General features: G+C 33.9%; 1 pseudogene across 1 annotated transcript; it reads right to left on the reverse strand.

The window, feature by feature from the left end:
- Nucleotides 1-11,251: 11,251 nt before the first annotated feature.
- Nucleotides 11,252-14,524, reverse strand: LOC143541469 (protein trichome birefringence-like 2; annotated as a pseudogene). Its single transcript, XR_013136758.1, has 5 exons — nt 13,729-14,524; nt 13,159-13,351; nt 12,679-12,869; nt 12,446-12,601; nt 11,252-11,624 (listed from the first exon to the last, which is right to left on the reverse strand). The product of XR_013136758.1 is annotated as a protein trichome birefringence-like 2 (transcript).
- Nucleotides 14,525-21,340: the final 6,816 nt, after the last annotated feature.

Here is a 21,340-nt window from a genome sequence, read left to right on the forward strand (position 1 = left end):
TACGTGTTGATGGATATTTATATATTGAGATGGAATAAATTTGAATAGAAAGAAATTTTAACGTATGAATAAATTGTACTTGTGTAGGAAAAAATTTGGATAGAAAATAAATGAATTCTTAATATTTTTTAATTATAGTAATTTGATTAGTTATATTAATTTAATAGATATATTAATTGAAGAGAGGGATGCATTTATAGTTTTTTAATTAATCTTGAAGCTTTTAAATCCTAAAATAAAACTAGTGGCCCATATTCATTTCTCGCAGTAATTTCATTTCTCTCTTGAACCATCCCCTATATATATATATATATAGATAAAGGATAGAATACGAAAATCCTTTATCGTACAATAGGTACGCGACATTCTGGAACGTCCATTTTCAAAAACCATCCTAATCTTAAAATCACAATTATGCGAGCCGGCCTCCGTCAACCTCTTCTCCCGTCGATTCTGTCCACCTTCACCATCGTTGTTCAACGATTCCGTCCACCATACACCTTCGCGACCACCATCTTTTTCCGACACAACCATCAATCGTTGCTCACATGTCAGTTGATAAAATTGCCCAATTGAAATTGAAATGTTGAACTAGTTGATCAATTACTTTGAAATTGGTCCAATTAATCATAAATTTGAAGTTTCAATTAATCAATTTTGAGTTTTGCAGAAACCCAATTGCAGACGCTCCATATTTTGTTCATATGATCTAATCAATGATCAAATTAACGGTCGGTTGACGATTTTTTGATGATTATGCGATTATATGAAGTGATTTATGTGTTCAATTTCATGTTTACAGGTGTTTAATTTTTTTTTTTTGTTAGTTTTAGAAGTTCTGAACACCCAAAACTTCTTAGAACTTCTAAACTTTATCAGAACTTCTAAATTTTTTTGTGTAACATCCCAAAATTTCGAATAATAACATTTAATATATTACGATGGGAAAGTTTACTTGAGTTGATAAGTAAATAATAAAATACTAAAGATGGAAATGTAGCAGGCTAATTATATGGGACTAATGATGGACTAAGAAGGAAATATGGGCCTTAGGTCCATGGGTTTAAGGGAGTATAAATACCCCCTTAAACCCTAAATCGTTCCATTTCCTTCCATCCTATCCATATTATTCTTTCTATACACCTTAAAACACACACACATACCCTCTCAAGAGTGGCCGTGGGAGAGAAGGAGATCCGAGGCTAAATCCAAGACGACTACCACTAGTCATTGATTTCCCAAGCTTGATACAAGATAAAGATTGACAAACAAGTCAAGCCGTAACCTAGGAACATCATAAAGGTATGTTCTTGATCCTAAAGGTTACGTTTTTATGAACGAATAATCATGAAACTCAAACCTATAGTAGATCGGGTCTAGATAAACCATAAAGTTGCAAACTTGATGGTTAAATGGACCTACGGTTAGATACGGTTCATGAAGGAACCCCTAGATCTAGCCTAGAATGTTTTAAATCCGTAAAGGTTTAAACTTTATACTAAAAGGGGGCTAGATCTTGGTGATGAACTAATATGGGGTGCAAAATGGTTAAGAATGGTAGAAAAGGTTGTAAAAGATTAATGAAATGGGTACCTGAAGCTGGGTTAAGGGTGTTAAGGTAAGAAATCAAGCTGAAAGCATCAAACCTGGGCGTTCACGGCCAAACCTGGGCGTTCTCGGTCAAACCTGGCCGTTCATGGTCAAACCTGGCGTTCTCGGTCAAACCTGGGAGTTCTCGGTCAATACAAGGGTTTTCTGCCTGGGGTTCTCGGCCATCCCATTTCTGTTGGGTTTGGGCCTGAACCCAGCCAGGTCCAGGTGCTTTACTGGACAGTTGGGCCTGGTTTAATTTAAAGTCCACAAGTTGTCAGGCCCGTGTCTAAACTAAACAACGAGCCCAACCTAGATTAATTATATGGTTTATTAACGAGCGTATATATATTTAACAGTTAGCCGAGCTCAGTTAAGGAAAGGAATAACGATTAACGGCGAGCGTAATAGGATCCATGTGAGTTTCTAGCCCCATTCCTTGCTATGTTTTCGGGGCTGTGTGCATACTCGATGTGATTAGTTAATACACTTACCTTAAGTGGTAAGTGTATGCCTTATATGATATATGTGATAGATATGAATGACTACTTGTCGGTACGCGAACGATCTTCGGATATTGCGCGTACTGTCAGGTTATAAGTAAGGATATGAATGTTATGTATGGATGATGTATAAACATTATAAATGAACACTTGTCGGGGCGTAAACGATCTTCGAATATTGCACGCATCGACAAGGGGTATGATTGTTAAATGAATGATGTGAAGAACGCCTAGAGTGTTCTTATGCTAAAATGTAATTATTGTATATATGAAGTATGTGTATACAGGTACAGGGATGGTATGTGAGTTCTACGTCCGACATAGTAAGTTAGGATGGTGAATCCCTCTAACTTCTGTTGGACATAGACTTGGCAGATGATGGCGTAGTTAAGGACTGCGGGCCTTATACGTGATATAGATTATAGGTGTAAACGTAGGTAGGGACGGTGGGCCTTATACGGGTTATAGGTGATAGACGCCAACGTAGATAAGGACTGCGGACCTTATACGTATTGTAGATAGGCGTCAGCACAGGAAAGGACTGCGGACCTTATACGTGCTATATTTGTGTTGTGGTAGCATAGGGGAAGACTGCGGACTTCGTACGTGCTATGGTTATAGGTGATAGACGCTAACGTAGATAAGGACTGCGGACCTTATACGTATTGTAGATAGGCGTCAGCACATGAAAGGACTGCAGACCTTATATGTCCCTAAAAGTGATAAAACGAGTAAAAAGGGGGAATGTGGTACTCACCTCAAGAATGAACAAGGATGACTAAGATGATGAGAATGAGAGAAGGAATTACACGCTAACGTTAGAGCCTATGAGGAAACGAGGGTAAACGGTCTCGTTAAGTACAAGATCTAACTAGATAATTAATAATAAAGAAATATTTTATTAATATTTTATTTATAAGGATTTATTATTAAACTATTATTTTGATTTATGAAAGTATACTTAATAAAATGTTATTTTTAGTTTATAACTAAAATTACTTGATATATATATATATATACGTATTTATTAAGCGTTAGTTTTAAGTATCTTTATATATATATATATGTATGAAAACGAGTCTTAGAAAATGTATGTATATGAGTGAAAACAATTATTAAGAAGTCGGTTTTTAGTTAAATAACTTTGTTTAATGTTTAATCATTATTAAGCATTATTATTATAAAAAGAAAACCTTTTAAAAAGAAAAGAGAAACAAAAACGGGTGCAGGGGGGGTTTGAACCCGCGACCCGAGTTTTGATACACACAGACCAACCAATTGCTCTGCGTGTTCAGTTTGATTAAAACTCAGTTCGTTTAATTATGAACAATATCCGATTTTTCCCCCTTTAACCAAGAACCCTAGAATCTGCAATTAACCCCATACGTTAACAATTGATTAAAACAGGTTTAGGGCTAATGATCCTCATGTAATCGTGATTCAAAACAAGTATTTAATTACCTTAAATCTTAAACGGAAGAGCGAGAACGAGAGGAAAACAAGGTCGGCGGTAGGAGGTGTTTAACGAGCAATTATAGGTCAAATGAATTCTATTATATATAGGGGTATTGTCGGTCATCAAACAAGGAATGAATCATTACAATTAATTGAATCAATTCAAATGATTTCGCGGTCAAAAGCTGTAAATTAGTGTCGGCATTGTTAAAGACGGAAACACGAATCAAAAGATGTTATTGACTAAATTAGTTCATCGGTGAGCCGCGTTTTAACAAAAATAAACGATTTTCAGTTCATTATATTGATTACAAACGGATTTGGACAGTTAATTGGCTGATTGTTTGATTCGGGTCCAAGAAAACGCGAAGGTGGGTCGGGTTTGGTGATGGATTACCCATTTTACAATATGGATTATAACAATATTTGCAGCTAGGACCCTAAGGTTTGATGATGAACACAGAAAGGTTTAAACTTTGTATTTTGGGCTAAAAACGTCATAATTAAATAGTTTAAATATAAATATAATAATGATTTATAACTTGATAAATGCGGATATTATTAATGATAAGGACCGGACCCGTAAATGGGTCGGGTAACGGTTTCAAATGATAAAGTGGAAGACCCGAAGTGTTACATTATACGTGCTATATTTGTGTTGTGGTAGCATAGGGGAGGACTGCGGACTTCGTACGTGCTATGGTTAGGGTTGCAACATAGGGAAGGACTGAGGACCTTGTACGTGTTGTTAATATAGGATGGTATAGGGGAGGACTGCGGACCTTGCACGTACCATAATTGGTGGACATAGGTAAGGACTGCGGACCTTTACGTGTTCACGGCCTTGAGTACAGGTATAGACGGCGGACTATGAACGTACTCTCGGTAGACTGAGGTTAGTGATTGTAGATATGTATGTATGTATGTATGGTAGTAGGGTAACTGATTAAGTATGGATATGTACCTTCAGATATGTATGTATGTACGTATGTATTGTATGTCGCCTGATTAACTAGAACTCAATCAGCGTAGCTGACTTTTAGTATGCACGCAGGTGAATACGTTTAATGAGCTAGCATGAGTTGGGCACATAGCATGGATTGAACGACTGGCATCTGAAGATGGAAGAAATAATGTTTTAAATATAATGTTTTATATTATGGTTTTAAAGAAAAGATTTAACGTTTGGTATCAAAGGATTAAAGTTAACGTTTCCGCGAAAGTTTTAATTAACTCTGATTGTAAGAACTGTGTTTATGAGTAAATCCGACGTTAAAGTAGGGCTACCGGGAACGGGGCTTTACATTTTGAACACCCAGAATTTCTTAGAACTTCTAAAATTGTTTTAACAACCTGAACTTCTTTGAACGTATTAGAACGTTTAAAGATGTTCATTGTTTTTTGAACACCCAGAACTTCATTGAACGTATTAGAACGTTTAAAGATGCTCTTTTTTGGTCAGAACGTTTAAAGGTCTTCAGTTTTGTTTCAGAACGTTTAAACATAATATTTTGAACCCTAATCAGAGCTTGATTGAGTGCGTTATTTCTGCATATCCATAATCGATTGATGATTCTAAATCCTCTTACACATCAATTCGATTGATTAAATCATCAATTTTTGATCGATTTGAAGATTTCTTGATGTTCAACGACGTTCAATTTTGATTTGGTTTTTGACTTTAGAGATTTCATACTTTAAGCTGTGATTAGAGTTTAGAAATTGGATTAGATTGAGCGACAAGTTCCGAATTTGGATCAGAGTTGATTTGTAATTGACGAATTTTGATCGCGAACCACTGATGGGTTATTTACGAAATTGCCACCGCGCGTTTTTTAATCAAACGCTCTGGAATGTCGCGTACCTAATGTACGATAAGCCATTATTGTCATTAGTGTACGATAAGCCATTATTGTATGTTTTGAACCTTAATGTACGCTCTGGAATGTCGCCTACTGTTGGGTTATTATATATATATATATATATATATATATATATATATATATATATATATATATATATATATATATATATATATATATATGATCAGGATCATGAGAGAACTTTTTTTAAATTGAAAACCATGAGAACCATTTTAAACCACAAAAAACCCAAAAATAAAAAAAAATCATAAAATAAAAAAAACACAAAAATGAAAAAAGTAAAAAAAACCAAAATTCTTATTTTAACATCTCGGTTTCATAAAAAAAACTCGGTTTAGCCAAATTATATACACATATGTATAATATATACATATATGTACATTTACATGATTTTTTTATACACATGTGTATAATTTAAGATAAATGACACTGTACATATGTGTATATTACGTAACTAAAGATTAAATAAAATTATACATATGTGTATAATACGCCGTTTTTTTTATTTTTTATTTTTTTTAATGAAACCGGAATGAAATATAAGAATTTTGTTTTTTTTTAATTTTTTTAAAATTTTTGCTATTTTTTGTTTTATGATTTTTTTAAATATTTTTTTCAAATATGTTTTTAGTGGTCAAAAATGGTTCTCAAAGTTCTCAATTTGCAATGACCTCTTAAAATCCTTACCCTATATATATATATATAAATTTGTAAGTGGTTGTTTACTCTCAAAATAATACTATTCATAATCAACCTATTAGACTCTAAATGCGTACAAAATACTACTTATTTCAAGGTGGTAGTTACTAATAGCAAACTTAACTTATACATTATTGACACTTACAATTAAAAAGGTTGAACATATTTTATGACAACTAATTTACAAATCTTTTGTCTTATTCATTTTTTATGTTAAGTCAATGAGAAATTATAAATTTAACACCTACAAACAATGTTTTAAAAACCGATATTTTATTTGAACCGGATTAGACTAAAAAATGATACAATCGGTTGAACCGGGTTATACCGGAAAGTTCAACCGGTTGAATAGTTTACCTTATAATATTCTATACATGTAATTTCAATCTAAAAATAACTCAAAAATAAATGATTCATATAAAAAAAAATAATCCAAAATTTAATACATATTAAAAAAATAATGCAAAGGCACTCAATTTGAAAAAAATAATCCTAAAGTTTACACGTTTGAATATTAATTGTTGGGTTAAAAGTAATTTTGAAAAATATGGTCCGCAAATATCAAAAGTTTCTCGGGCTTAAAACCGGTTTGCCGGTAAAAACCGATATTTTAGACAAAAACCGTCGGTAAGATGTTCTAGCAAACCGGTCAAAAATACTGGACTTAAAATACCGGCCTACTGTGCAAAATCCGGTTTAACCGGTTCAACCGCCCGGTTTGAACCGGTTTTTAAAACACTGCCTACAAATTAATATAATTTCACGTCGATGCCTTAGCGGTTGAACCGGTTTTTAAAACACTGCCTACAAATTAATATAATTTCACGTCGATGCCTTAACTCATATTTCCTTTAAAAACAAAATAAGAAATTATAATTGTCAAGACAGTCAATATATATTTTGGTTATAAACTTTTTTTTTTTTTCAAGTGACTATACTTAATATCTGCGTGGTTAGTTTTTAGGTATATAAAGATCCAAACGGAAACTGTATTTGTATAAACTTTTTAAAAGTTATATTTAAGCTCTTACAAGTTGAAGTATTTTTGCAATGTGCGATTTAACACGCCCGATGCGTGTGTACGGTTAACGTATCCACGTTTGTTTTTTTACGTTTTAGTGATTTCGCCACAACACGCGGGTCTTATTCTAGTTTTTATGAATTTATATATTCCAAAAACACAAACATGTTCAATAATCCAACACCTTCATCGCATCAAGGTCAAGATGATGATGATCATGAAAAGCATAAGAGAAATTCATGCTCTAAACTCCCCACATCCACCACCACCACCGGCTGACCACCCCACTGTCACCACCATGAAACATGGGAAACCACTAGCCAGTGGCGGATTCATAAATTTTCGCTACGGTGGGCACAAAATGGATACGGTAAAAACGGGTCGGGTCAAATAGAACTGGGCCAACCAACCATTTTGGAGGCCCGTAGTTGAATGAACTTTTGGGGCAAATGAGATGATAAACTAGTATTTTCGGGTCAGTATCATTATTGCAACCTTCAATAACGTAACAAAAAATTTTAATTGGTGAGTCACAATATATTTTTTGTTTATATATACTTCACGAGTTGATAATAATAGGAGTTTCACAAATTAACTTTTCAAAAAAGTCATTTTCACATATAATGATAATTAAATATATATATATATATATATATATATATATATATATATATATATGTATTGGATCATTTTAGAAGTTTTTTTTATAGCGAGAAGTGAAGGTGTAACTCCATTAATCCCTAATTTCACTCCATTTCTTATGTGTAGGTGCGCTGTGTAGGTGCATATGTATGTGTGTAGGTACGTATGTTTGTATATGTGCATGCATGTTTGTATGTGTGTAGGTACATATGTTTGAATATGGCTCGGTACATTTATATGTTTGTAGGTTGGTTTGAATGTGTAATTAAGATATAAATACAACCAATATACATATATGTATGTAACATCATATGAAAGAGAGTGAAATTAGGGATTAATTGAGTTATACATTCACTTATCGCACTTCTCGCTATAATATCACTTCTCGCAAGATCCATCCCCTATATATATATATATATAGGGTAGTGTTAATGTAAAAAACAATATTTTTGTGACAACTAAAGTTATTTATCAAACCAAATAATATAACTGTTATAAAATTATAAAGTATCATACCCAAATACTATTTATAACTGTTATAAAATTACAAAGTAAACACAAAAAGAAAAGGCTCATACCCAAATACTATTTATATATTAAACAAAGCTAATAATATGATAAAAATATAAACTGATAAAGGGAGCTAGATAAAAGAAAATCAATAAGCTATATAAAAGTTAATGAGTCGAGAGAGGATATGGTGCACAATTCATTATAGTAACTAATAAGCTAGATAAAGAAAAGGAATATATAATAAAATAATAGTAAGCCTTTTAATTAAATAATAATTCAGTATGTATAACTCTGCACTTTTCATATTTCCAATTCTCTCTCTCGTTTTCACACTAGTTCCACAGCATCGCAGCACCACAGCCGCATGTCGATACCTCCCTATATATCTGTAAATCTGTGATGATGTTTATCGACGGTGGGCACGGACCAGCAGCGGACGGTGGGCACGGACGGCTTGTCGAGGCATAATATACCAAAATCGTACTTGCAAGCGCGGCACTCCGGCAGCCGGACGGTGGGCACCGGCCCACCGTAGTGATGCCATGGATCCGCCACTGCCACTAGTCACCGGTCTTCATCTCTTTCAGTAGCTAGCACCAGTAGACAAAACTTTAGGGCAATGAGTCGAGAGTTTAATGCGCTTGTTCCCGAATAATTGGAAATGAAACAAGTGAAGTGACAAATAATACGAACACTAATAACAATAGTTCAAATAGTAACTTAGAAAGAATTTGGAGGAAGCTGACATGATAGAAATAATCCATTAGCAATAGTGCCCAATAACAATGCTATCGTGTCTAAGATACCTCTTAGACGTGACATCGCTTGTGATGTGTCTGTCCAATCGGTAATGAAAGTGGAGATCGAGTCGAAGATATCTGTTTGGCAAATACGTAGTTTAAACATTATAGCAGTGAAAGTGGTTAAAATGAATATAAATAATATAGTATTTATTATGACTTGAGTTATATGGAGGTTGCTGCTTACAAACCCTATTGATGTGCTATTCGGATATCATAGACATGACACACGGTCAACATGTTTTTTTTTAATATCATACAAGTTGTATAGATAAAGTGAAAAATGACATATGAGTTGTATGAGTCATACGACTCGTATGGTTTGTATACTGATACACACACAAAAAAGACTGATATAACAATTGGCAAGTCATGTTGATTGTATGGTGTTTTCTGTTCTATCATATGGTTTGTATGACTCAATACAACAACTTGTATGATAGTGGGAAAAAATGCATACATGTTAAAACAAGTTACAAAAATTTGTTGTATGACTTTGTCTTTATGTAGTCCATATGATATGAAAGACAAATTAGTCTTACACTTTTAAGATGATTTACCGATTGCATGACCTAAAATCCAGTATCGTAGGGTTCGAGAAGACAGTTCTAATGCCGCTAATTTGAGTTCAGTCAAAGCCCGTTTGATATCCTTCCAAGTTTTAGAAGACTATTCATTAGAACCCAATTATCGATCCCCTAAACACCTATGGATAAATAAGTAAGTATTTTTTTTTAAAAGTCCTAATATCTAGGAATCATCGATTTGTATAAAAAATATAAAAGATAATAGTAGTAACTATATTACAAAATAATATTTAAATAGAAATTATAAGCGTGTTGAGAGATTGGATAAGAGTAGTCATGAAAGGTTTTAATTAATTTGAATTTAAACTTATGTTTCGGGTGATATATAAATTTTGTTATATATAGGCTTAGTTTGGTTTATGAATAGTACGTACGCTTTAACATACACGTTACTCCCCGTACTTCCTTAAAGCCATACTTGAATCTGAATCGATCGACTTTCAAAGATGAAGAAGATAATTGTGATATTATCGATTTTTCTATTAATTTGCGTTATTATTAACGAGGTCGCCGCCGTTAAGGGATTTCGTGGTGGTGGTGTTAGTTTTCTTTCGAGTGGTGGTGGTAGTTCTAGTTCTGGTGGTGGCGGTGGTAGTTTTCGTTCGGGTGGAGGATTTAGTGGTGGTGGTGGTTTTCGTTCGGGTGGAGGAGTTCGTGGTGGTGGTTTTCGTTCGGGTGGAGGAGTTCGTGGTGGTGGTAGCGTTCGTGGGGGTGGAGGAGGCGGCACTGGTGGTGGCGGTTGGTATTTCCCGTGGTTTGCAAGCGGTGGTGGTCAGCGGAACGACGGCGGTGTACACACGGCTTCTCTTCCTTGTACCGTTTTGGGTTTGATCCTTGTTCTTGGCTTGGCTTAGGAGATATCTACATGCATGCATGCATATTGTTATTTTCAGAAACTTATGTTTGTTTGTTGGCTTTGTATGTACGCTGTCATGTTTTCTTGAATTTCTTGTTTGTTAGGTTTATACATGCAAATTTTTTAAAATACTACTTATAATCTTATATTATTCATTTGCAATTAGCATAAGTTAATCAGAATATACAAGCTAGCTTTCTTTTGAAGTAAGGATTAAAGTTGTATAGAAAAAGTTAGTGACAAAAGTAGAACATGTACAAAAGCTGGTTTTGTTTTAACAAGGAAAATTAAATTTAATAATCCAAATTGAAAGTGACTAATGATACTCCTAACTTATATTTTCTTTGTACTATGAAAAATGTCAATCTAATGGAAAAGTACTTTTGTCTTCCCCAAGCTTTTATGATATTTAAAAATAATTTATAACATTTTTATCAAAGGCATGCATAGTTACTCCTCTGTTAGAGTCAAATTTCCCTTAACAACAAAATTAAAGCTAAAAGTGTCATTGATCATATTGTTAGCATGAATTATTATCAAATAACGGGTGATGGTTTGAGTTATTCAAATCCAATCTCACTATAATTATGATCTATTTATTTTTTAAATAGATGAATGATTCACACTCCCTTTGAACTAGTATCACACTAAAACCCACAAACCATTCTTAACAACTTAACAACTTAACAAACTCAACAAGAACTAACTTTCTACTAATTTTACACCAGTTTTCAGTATTTTCCAAGACCCTCTTCCAACCTGTAACAAAGATGCATACAACAACTCGTTCCAAGTGTCCGGTACACCTGGTAAACACCAATGGCTGCAATCTTGTGCAGCAATACGTTGCTCGGGTGACATGGTTTTGTAAACCGTCCTGTAAATAGATGGATGACCGTCTTTTCTATAATCCGTTAGCCTGCTAATGTTGAGATATATTACAGGAGTTTTCATCAGACGCAACACGTTGTCAAAAGCTCGCATCTTTGTCGGGTAATTGGTCAAATGACTTGTGTTGAAGGTCGGTTCATTTTCTTTGTGACACTGCCCTCCTGAGTTCCACTGTCCTCCCCTGCAAACAATGATTCATCACATGCTTTGAGGACCGTAAACAAACCGAATGAACATGTACAGTGCATGTATGTGTTCATTCGTTTAACTACCGAACAAACGATCAAACACTAACAACTAAACGAACGGGGTTTTCTTGTTTGTGCTCAAACGCTAAGAAAATGAACTCGTTCATGTTTGTTTATACTTGTTTATTAATAGTATAAACGAACAATTCACAAGCGTAAATGAACGAATATAATTGAACATAGATGAACAAATATAATTGAACATAACTATGCAAATACCAATTTAAAGTAAACGTGAATATTAATATGCCGGGCCTAGAAAACGTAATAAAACTAGACTAAAGTGTAATGGTCATAACAATAAATATTCAAGCAAACAAACTTAAACAAACGTAAACCAACAAATATAAACGAACGAACACAAACGAATGTTGACGAACATAGACGAACGAACAAGACATGTATTCATATTTGTTCGTTTAACTAAATGAACAAATAAAATTTGTTCATGCCCATTTGTTTACTAAACAAACGAACAACCACATAAACTGTTCACTGAACGCTTGGTTTGTTTACAGGTTTACATGCTTAGTAACTTTGAGTTTTTGAGTCAAACCCACCCAGTATACTTTAAATGCTAAACTGGTTTACATTTTGTTATTGAATTAAAACCTGTCATTTCTTTGTGAATTAATACCATACATGTTTGATGAAATCATCAGGTTTGATGAAATCATCAGATTAGGTTGAACTTGTTCAGTTTCACTTAAATTTTGAAGTTGAAATTTAACCCACATTGACCACACAATAAATACCAAAATGAGTGAGTGAATAGCCTCTAAAGATAACTTGAGTTTTCATGGTGTCAATGTTCTTATCAACCCATCGGGCCCACGTGGAGAGAGCCCTTGTGTATGCATTAAGAGCTTTGAGTCTTGGATAAACATGGTTGCCTTCTTGATAATAATCTTCCCTATTAACATGAGAAAAACGAATCCAATTTAACGTGTTACAAATAATAATATATCTAATGAAACTAATGACTCTCACCCTTTGGAAGTTTTCTCATGAGTCCACCAATGTCCCGTGTTGAAGATCAAAATATCGGCATCTTGATACATTGCGGTCGTGCGATCCATTAAATCCAATCTTAACGTCTCAAACGAGCCGTTTCTACCTTTGAAAGATGACTCTCGCACTAGAAATGGAGAACTAACAAAATCCACCGTGCAGTTATAGTCCTACACAAGTTATAACCATTTCTTGACTAACTACACAAAGTCCAAAGCTAGTTTGATTTTCAAGGTCAAACGTTCAAAATTTCAACCTGCAAATCTGCAATTTGGTATCAAATTTCCAAAACTTTCATGAAAAAGTCAACAATCACATAAAAACTTAAATCGATGTGTCATTTCGAAAAAGATTAGAGGTAAAATCCATTACAAAACCAGTACCAATATGAAGTTGAATGCTTGTAGGTTTGAACTCAAAAGTCGAAACATGTTTCAAAGTTGTAGTAGTAAAGCTTACCTTAAATCTAAAGGCATAAAATCCTTTTTTCTTGAATTCGCTTCTTCCCGATATCTCATAAACCCGTTTCTTGTTCTTGAGAGAATGCCGGAGTATGCAAACAAGTGATTCCCACATGTTCCTATTTAAAGAGTCCCCAACAAAAACCATTTTCTTACCCCGGAGTCGTTCCAAAAAGTCGGTTGCATTCAAACTGCCATGTCATCATTAAAAAGACATGAGTTAGGACAAAGTTCATAATCACAAGTTCAAAAAGTTCAATGGTCTTTAATATTAATTTTAGAGGATGAGCTCATTACATGTTAATAAAAAGTATGGGAACATACATTGATAATAAAAACTTGTTATGGAAATAAAGAGGGTGTGTTCTTATTGCCATTTCAGGATGATAAAAAGTCTAAAGATCTGTACCCTATTTTTATATACAACCATTTTAGTAAAAAATTTCTAAATATGCAAAACATTTAACATTTAAATCAAGAAAATTAGCATTCAAGTTGTATTTTTAAAACATTTAACATCATAATCATGCAATTATTAGCATTTAAAAGTAACCATAACCATTATTACCTTGGGATTTCACATCCAAATGGCTGCCACCTCCATTTTACAAACTCACCATCTGGTCTCTTATTAACATGACAATTAAAATCTCTGTCTATAAAAGGGCAAGAACCAGCTGGATAATATGGTTTAGAATCATCTCTCACCCATCTTCCATTAAAAATGTCACGATCTTCAAATGAGCTACTAAAATCTGAGAGATTTTACCATGATCTTGTTCCAAGTCAGCTGCTTCAACACTAAAATTACCATTTTCTTGAATATTTGTCACCATAATTGCACCAAAAGTCCCATTTTTCACATCATCTTTAACTTTAACCAAATGGGTATCCTTAAATTCAACAACTTTAACAGAAATTTCACTAAAGTTTCCATTTTTCACATTTTTAGTGAAATTCCCAAAATAGGTATTATTCTCTTTTCCATCAATACCCAATAACTTCAATCTAATATCAAGATTAGAACCATTTGATTCAGCCCTATTGTCACTAACCAAAGTCTTATTATCTATAACAATTCTATTGTTACTTGTACTAAACCCTTGAAAAAAAAACTTATCTGAATTGGAACTCTTGAAAGAAAAAGTGGAAAACAATATAAACAACAAAACAAAAATTGAAACAAAACCTAACCAATATACAGAAACAACTCTTTTTCTTGAAGACGCACCAAGTTTGCACCAAGTTGGTAAGTGATCTAATATTGCACCAAGTTTCTTTATATTCACGGTTGACCAAAAAACTCTATGAACAAGAGTTTTCAAGAAACAATGAAAAGTATAAAGTTGGAGTGAAGATGATGTTTGGAGACATGAAGATCATGACAATGTTGTTAAAAAACAAAATGAATATTTGAAAGTATGATAGTAAGTTGTGTGTTTGTGAAGGTTTGGATGGAGACAATTTCAGATTGCAGGAGCAGAGATAGGCTGCATGCGGTAAAGGGACAAGGTTTAAATTACAACATTACCCAAAGTGTATACATACAAGAATGTTGTTACAACTTACAAATATAACTTGGTATAGTTATCAACTATTGTATAGCTAGTATTATTCTTATCCTATTTATTGTACATGCTAACTTATGATTTATTTTGTTATTCTAGTAAGTAGTAAGTGTTAAAGAGTTACTTATTAATTAGGATTTCTTTTACTATATATTGCTTTACAAAAATCCATAGGAAGATTAATGTCTTAAATCCTCAATCTCATTATACATTAGGTTTTAACGTAAGGGTAATTGCTTAAAGAGTCGGGTTCGAGTCGAACTTGATCACACTTTAAGTTGAGCTTGTTTCCATTTAAGCTCAAACTAAGCTATTTCGTTTATCATAATAAAATCACTTAAAGACTTGAAATCAATTAGTCTCTAGTTTTAAATTCAAAGTTCATGCCCGATCTTGTTTAGGAATTACAAAAAATTTTTAAAGACGTAGGTGACAATGTGATGCTCAAGGTCTCGCCTTGGAAAGGAATCATTCGTTTCAGGAAGAGGGGAAAGTTGAGTCCGAGGTACATTGGACCCTTCAAGATTTTAGATCGTGTGGGTGAAGTAGCCTATAAGCTGGATTTGCTCGAACAGCTAGAAGGAATTCATTCAACCTTCCATGTTTCTCATTTGAGAAAATGCCTGGCTGATGACACGTCCTACGTGCCACTAATGGACATTGAGGTTGATGAACAGCTGAACTATATTGAGCAACCGATAAAGATTGTCGATCGCAAGGAGAAGCAACTTCGTCACAAGGTTATACCCTTAGTGAAGGTGATTTGGAAGCATCGTAAGGGATCAGATGCTACTTGGGAAGCTGAGGATGAGATGCGCAAGTTTTACCCTAATCTGTTTATGTAATAGTTAAGTTTCGGGGACGAAACCTCTTTAAGGAGGGAAGACTTGTAACATCCCAAAATTTCAATAAATAATATTTTATATATTATCTCTTTGATGGACAAGTTTACTTAAGATGGTAAATAAAATAATAATAAAAAGGGTAAGATAAGTAAACTAATTAGATGGGTTAATCATGAACTAAAAAGGAAAGATGGGCCTTAGGTCCATAGGCTTAAGGGAGTATAAATACCCCTTAAACCCTAAATCTTTTCATTTCCATCCATCTTATCCATCTTATTCTCCCTACACCTTCATAACACACACACAACCCTTTCCTCTCGGCCGCAAGATAGAAAGTGAGATCCAAGATTTAACGAGCCAAGATCTTTGATCTACCCTTTATATTCAAGCTAGTTACAAGATCCAAGCTCATAACCAAGCTAGCCGTGACCTAGCAAACGATTAAAGGTATGTTCTTGATCTTAAAGCTTACATTTTTATGGACGGTTTTCCATGAAACTTAACCCTAGAGTAGATCGGGTCTAAATGTTTCATAAAAATACAAACTTGATGACTATAAAGGACTTAGCAAGCTTAAGGTTATGAACGGTTCATCAGGTGAACCCTAGATCTAGCCTAGAACGTTCTAAATCTATAAAGGTCCAAGCTTTATGCCTAAAACGAGTTGGATCTAGATAATGGAATAGTGGCGGGTGTAAAACGGGTAGTAGGAATAAAAAAGGTAGTTAAAGTCCGGGTTATAAACCATAAAACAGTAACAAGGATGGGTAAAAAAAATGATTTAAGATAGAAAGATGAGCTGAACACGCCTAACCTGTGGGTTCTCGACCACCTTAGGTAGTTCTCGGCCAACCTGAGTTTTCGGTTGCAATGGGTTTTCGGCCAAAATGGGTTCTCGGTCAATCCCGAGTTCTCGGTCAAACCAAGGATCTCGGCCAGAACAGGTTCTCCGCCAGGAACGGGGTTCTCTGCTGGGAGTTCTCGGCCACCCAGTTTGGCTTGGGCCTGATCCCAGTTGAACCCAGACATTACAACGAGCTGTTGGGCCTGACTTAGCTCAGCCCACAAGCTTAAGCTCATGTTCTGTTTAAATTAAATAACAAGCCTAGCGTAAGGATGCCTTGGTTAACTAAAACACCAACTTATTCAAGTAGAAGGTTAATTAACAAAATATATATATACTTAACAGTTAGCCGTGTTCAACTAAAGAAGGGGATAACAATTAACGGTGAACGCAACAGGATCCAGGTGAGTTTCTAGCCCCATTTCCTTGTTGTGTTTCGGGGCTGTGTGTATACTCGATGTGAATGTTAATACACTTACCTTAAATAGTAAGTGTATGTCTTAATGACGAATGTTATAGTTATGAATGTACGCTTGACAGTACGTGAACGACCTTCGGGTATTGCACGTATTGTTAAGGCAAGTATAGTGTAGTATGTATGATATGTGTATGTGAATAAGGAGGTATGTATGGCTATGATATGTATGATATTAAATGTATGAATGTGATAATGGTGATGATAATGAAAGGTAAAATAAGGTTAAAGGGTTGCATACCCTAATATTATATGCGAAGGTTAAAGGGTTGCATACCCTAATAATATATGCGAAGGTTAAAGGGTTGCATACCCTAATAATATACGCGAATGTTATAGGGCGAAATGCTCTTTATAACGTAAGGTATGAACATGAAAGAAAAAGAGTAAGTAAGTAAGTATGTATAAACGAAAGTATGGGGTATGTATGAAAGTATGTAATTATGAACATGCTGTATGTTGTATGATTAACTAGAACTCACTCAGCGTAGATGACTTTTAGTATGCACACATGTGAGTAGAATAAGACAGCTGGTTTGAAGGGGGACACATGGCAGATGAATAAAGAAGCTGACATCTGAAGATTTAATCGTTAATGTTTGAACTAAAAGACATGTTTTAAGCTATGCTTTAAAGACAAGTTTTGAATGTTTGTATTGACTGTTGATGTTTTATGTTATTCCGCGAAGGTTTTAATTAACTCTGATATTTAGAACTGTGTTTATAAGTAAATCCAACGTCCAAATGTGAGGCACCGGTAACGGGGCCTTACAGTTAACCGACCCATAACCGACTCACTATAATCTACAAAACCGATTAACCATAACCGTCATAACGGGTCAGTTATGGTTATGGTTCTTCATTAACCGACATATCGGTTATGGTTATGGGTTTGGCTCAAAACTGCCCCAAACCAACCCATACACACCCCTATAGGCATCCGCTTCCTTGTAGTCGTCATCTTGTTTTCTGACATATTGGATCGGGTGACATTGTTTTGCAATCATATCTGATGGACTCATGGCCTCATTGAAGTTGTTTTTCAACTGAAGGACCAAGAATTAACTATCGACACTTTGTACTATCCGGGCTTTGGATGACTAGATAACAAGACTTTTAAGAATTTTTTTCATTATAGACTCTAGATTTTTCTTTGTGCATGTTTTGTTATTAAAACATGTGGATAATATATTCTAATGCCCTAAAAATTTTATAGATTTTTTTAATTCCTAAATTTAAGATTCAAAACAACATATATTTAATACACATGTGTATGAGTGGGGGAGGTCCTAGGTATAAGTCACACAGATGACAAGGATTAAAAAAAGTTGTCGTTCAAAAAAAAGGAGATAAAATAGCGCTTATATTCTATATTTTGCAAAATGAAAACCTCCCTTTAGCCCTTTGGTAAGATACATGGTCGTCTCCAAGAATTTATATGCCTCGGCCGAGCCGAAATACAAAGGCCCGTATACTCTAACTAGTAACGAAATATTATAAGCAAAAAAATTTTAGGCCTTATGTAAATGAGTTTTTTTTTTGTTTAAACAATTAAATTTTTAAATGAGCTTACTTGATTATGATTTAGGTTGTGTAAAATGGGTTTTTTGTTTGGTTTAAACAATTAAATTTTTAAATGGGCTTACTTTGTTATGATTAAAGTTGTGCAAAAACTTTGTGTATAAAAGTAAACTTAAAAACGTCTCAAGTAATATTGTAAAAATCGGATTCCAAGGTCTTGGAATCGGCGATTCCAAGGTCCTCGGACATCAACCTTGCCGCCTTTTTTCCAACTCGGCCCCTATTACTCGGCAAGGTTCAACTAGGTCAAAAGTCGGAGTACTCGGGATTACTCGGCCTCCAAGGTCGATTACTCGTTAGCCACAATTTTTTTATTTTTTTATTTTTTTGTTATTTTGTTTTTAGTAAAAAAATTAAAAATAACAACAAAACATGATTTTTTTGAATTATGTTTTTTTTTTTCATATAAATTATGCTTATTTTGACGTGAATTTTGCTTATCTTAACATATATATAATATCTAATAATTAATTTATGTTATGTTTATCATGTACGAGAACAAGCCGAGTACTCCCCGAGTACTCCCTACAAGGGGTTTGGCCGTCTAGGGACCGCCTAGCGGGTTTTACAACATTGGTCTCAAGTGAGACTAGAACTTGCAATCTTTTTGATTGGAAGTCAAACTCCTTTACTACTAGACCAACATAGTTATTGTATAATTAGGGTAAAACATTAAATATATATATTTCTTTTTCATAAAAATATATGTATATATAAAAAATTCGTACCCCGAAAATTGAGTGCCCCGACCGGTTGCTCACATCTCCCTATGCCCGGGCCGCCCCCGGATATAAGGGTGGCTGAAAATTCCATGAACATTTTGTGTTTGTTTCCCTCGCACAAGAACCAATTATAGGTAGCTGAAAATTCCAAAAACATGATTATTGGCTCATTTGACCACTTTTAATTTATATAGCATGTCTCTTTTATTGTTATAACATTTTATATTACATGCTTAATTGTTATTTATAACTTAAATTAATCTTGTATAATTTTCAAAATCCACACGCTTGACACGGGTAGCAGTGTGAGGAAGCCCATGTACACAAATTTTTTCCATTTTTTTTGATTAGAGAGGCACACCCTAACAAAATTTTGTTGCAACCAAAAGAACATGTTAAAGAGAGTCCACAGGCTTAAAGCCACATCGACACTCTGGCATTAGAGGGGCGCACCCTAACAAAATTTTGTTGCAACCAAAAGAACATGTTAAAGAGAGTCCACAGGCTTAAAGCCACATCGACACTCTGGTATTAGAGGGGCGCACCCTAACAAAATTTTGTTGCAACCAAAAGAACATGTTAAAGAGAGTCCACAGGCTTAAAGCCACATCGACACTGGCATTAGAGGGGCGCACCCTAACAAAATTTTGTTGCAACCAAAAGAACATGTTAAAGAGAGTCCACAGGCTTAAAGCCACATCGACACTCTAGCATTTAAGTCAGTCATGCCAATGCCACATCGTAAGTATTTATGTATATAAGAGAGAGCTAACGGAGTAAAATAACCTACCTTTTGTACTTAGGAGTGAGCGAATGCAGATTTGAGCCAATATGATGACCTTGTTATATATATAAATTAACCAAAAATATATTAAATCTTACTTCTTACTATACTATCAAAAAAAAAAAATAACAATGAAGATGATGTGTCTTAACTACATTTCTCCTAATTTATGTTCTCTCTTCTCCTTAATTCATACTATCAATAGATTATGGGTCAAATGGTTTGACACCCATGAGTTGTAACCGGGTTATTATCCACTTTATTTGGAAACCTATAATTCTATTTAAAAGGTTTAATTAATAATTGATCACATAATTAATTCAAAAAATAAATATAATTTTTGAATTTGTACCTTTTTATCTTTATAAAATAATATAATACAATTATATAGCGTCGAAGGTCCGAACCAAAGAAATTTTACAAAATAAATAACATTATATAATCTGATTTTTTCCCAATATTTAAAATGGTTAACTTTATTATATTTCATTGACTTGGATAGTTTACTTGGCTAACATATCTTCTTACCCAAGTTGAAAATAACATATAAAAAACATATATCGAAGGTTGATGTCTCGGTTATGTTAATACTAAATATTGGTAAGAAGAATGGATTATCTAACGGAATAATGTTTATAGTAAGTCTTTTGGTAATTGGGTTATAGATGTAGATATCAGGCACATTGGTAAAGGTCATGCTATGCACAGAGTTACTTTGATTCCGTCTGGTAAAAAGTTTCCAATCAAAATTTTATAGAAGACGGTTTTTGCTTTATGTATGCTTTTTTATGACGAGTAACAAGAGCCGAGGACAATCTCTTTCCCGGGTTGGGTTGTTCCTATGATGTCATTTTTTTTCCTATAGACAACTATATGTTGCGCTATCACAAACGTGGTCTTAAATTTGTGATATTGGATGATGATGAGAATATTTATGATAAAACTACAAATATTGTTTTCAAATTTGTAAATTTGAGATTCTAAACTTATTATTGTTTTTACTATATATTTCATTTCTTTTACACGGTTAACTTTGTCTTTATTTCAAATAACAAACCGTATATTTTTATCATTTGAAAAATCTCGTATAATATACGGGTTTAAAGCTAGTGTTGTAATATATGAAGTCATAAATGAAATAATATCTTTTTTTATTAAATTCAAGTATAATTATTCTTTTAAAGATATTTCTGATACCACTTAATTACAAAAATACATGGTGTGTCAATCCACACTCCATGCGAGCCATTTCTATATCTACTTAACTAACCCAAACACTAATTATATAATCAAACTTACAATTTATACTTCAAACCCTTTTCTCACTTTCCCAAGGTGAAAAAACAAGTTTAGAAAACTAT

This window comes from Bidens hawaiensis, unplaced genomic scaffold (assembly GCF_021521415.1).
Source record: "Bidens hawaiensis isolate Kalapana, Puna unplaced genomic scaffold, B.hawaiensis_p1.1 tig00000820_1, whole genome shotgun sequence".
In the NCBI taxonomy this organism is placed as follows: Eukaryota; Viridiplantae; Streptophyta; class Magnoliopsida; order Asterales; family Asteraceae; genus Bidens; species Bidens hawaiensis.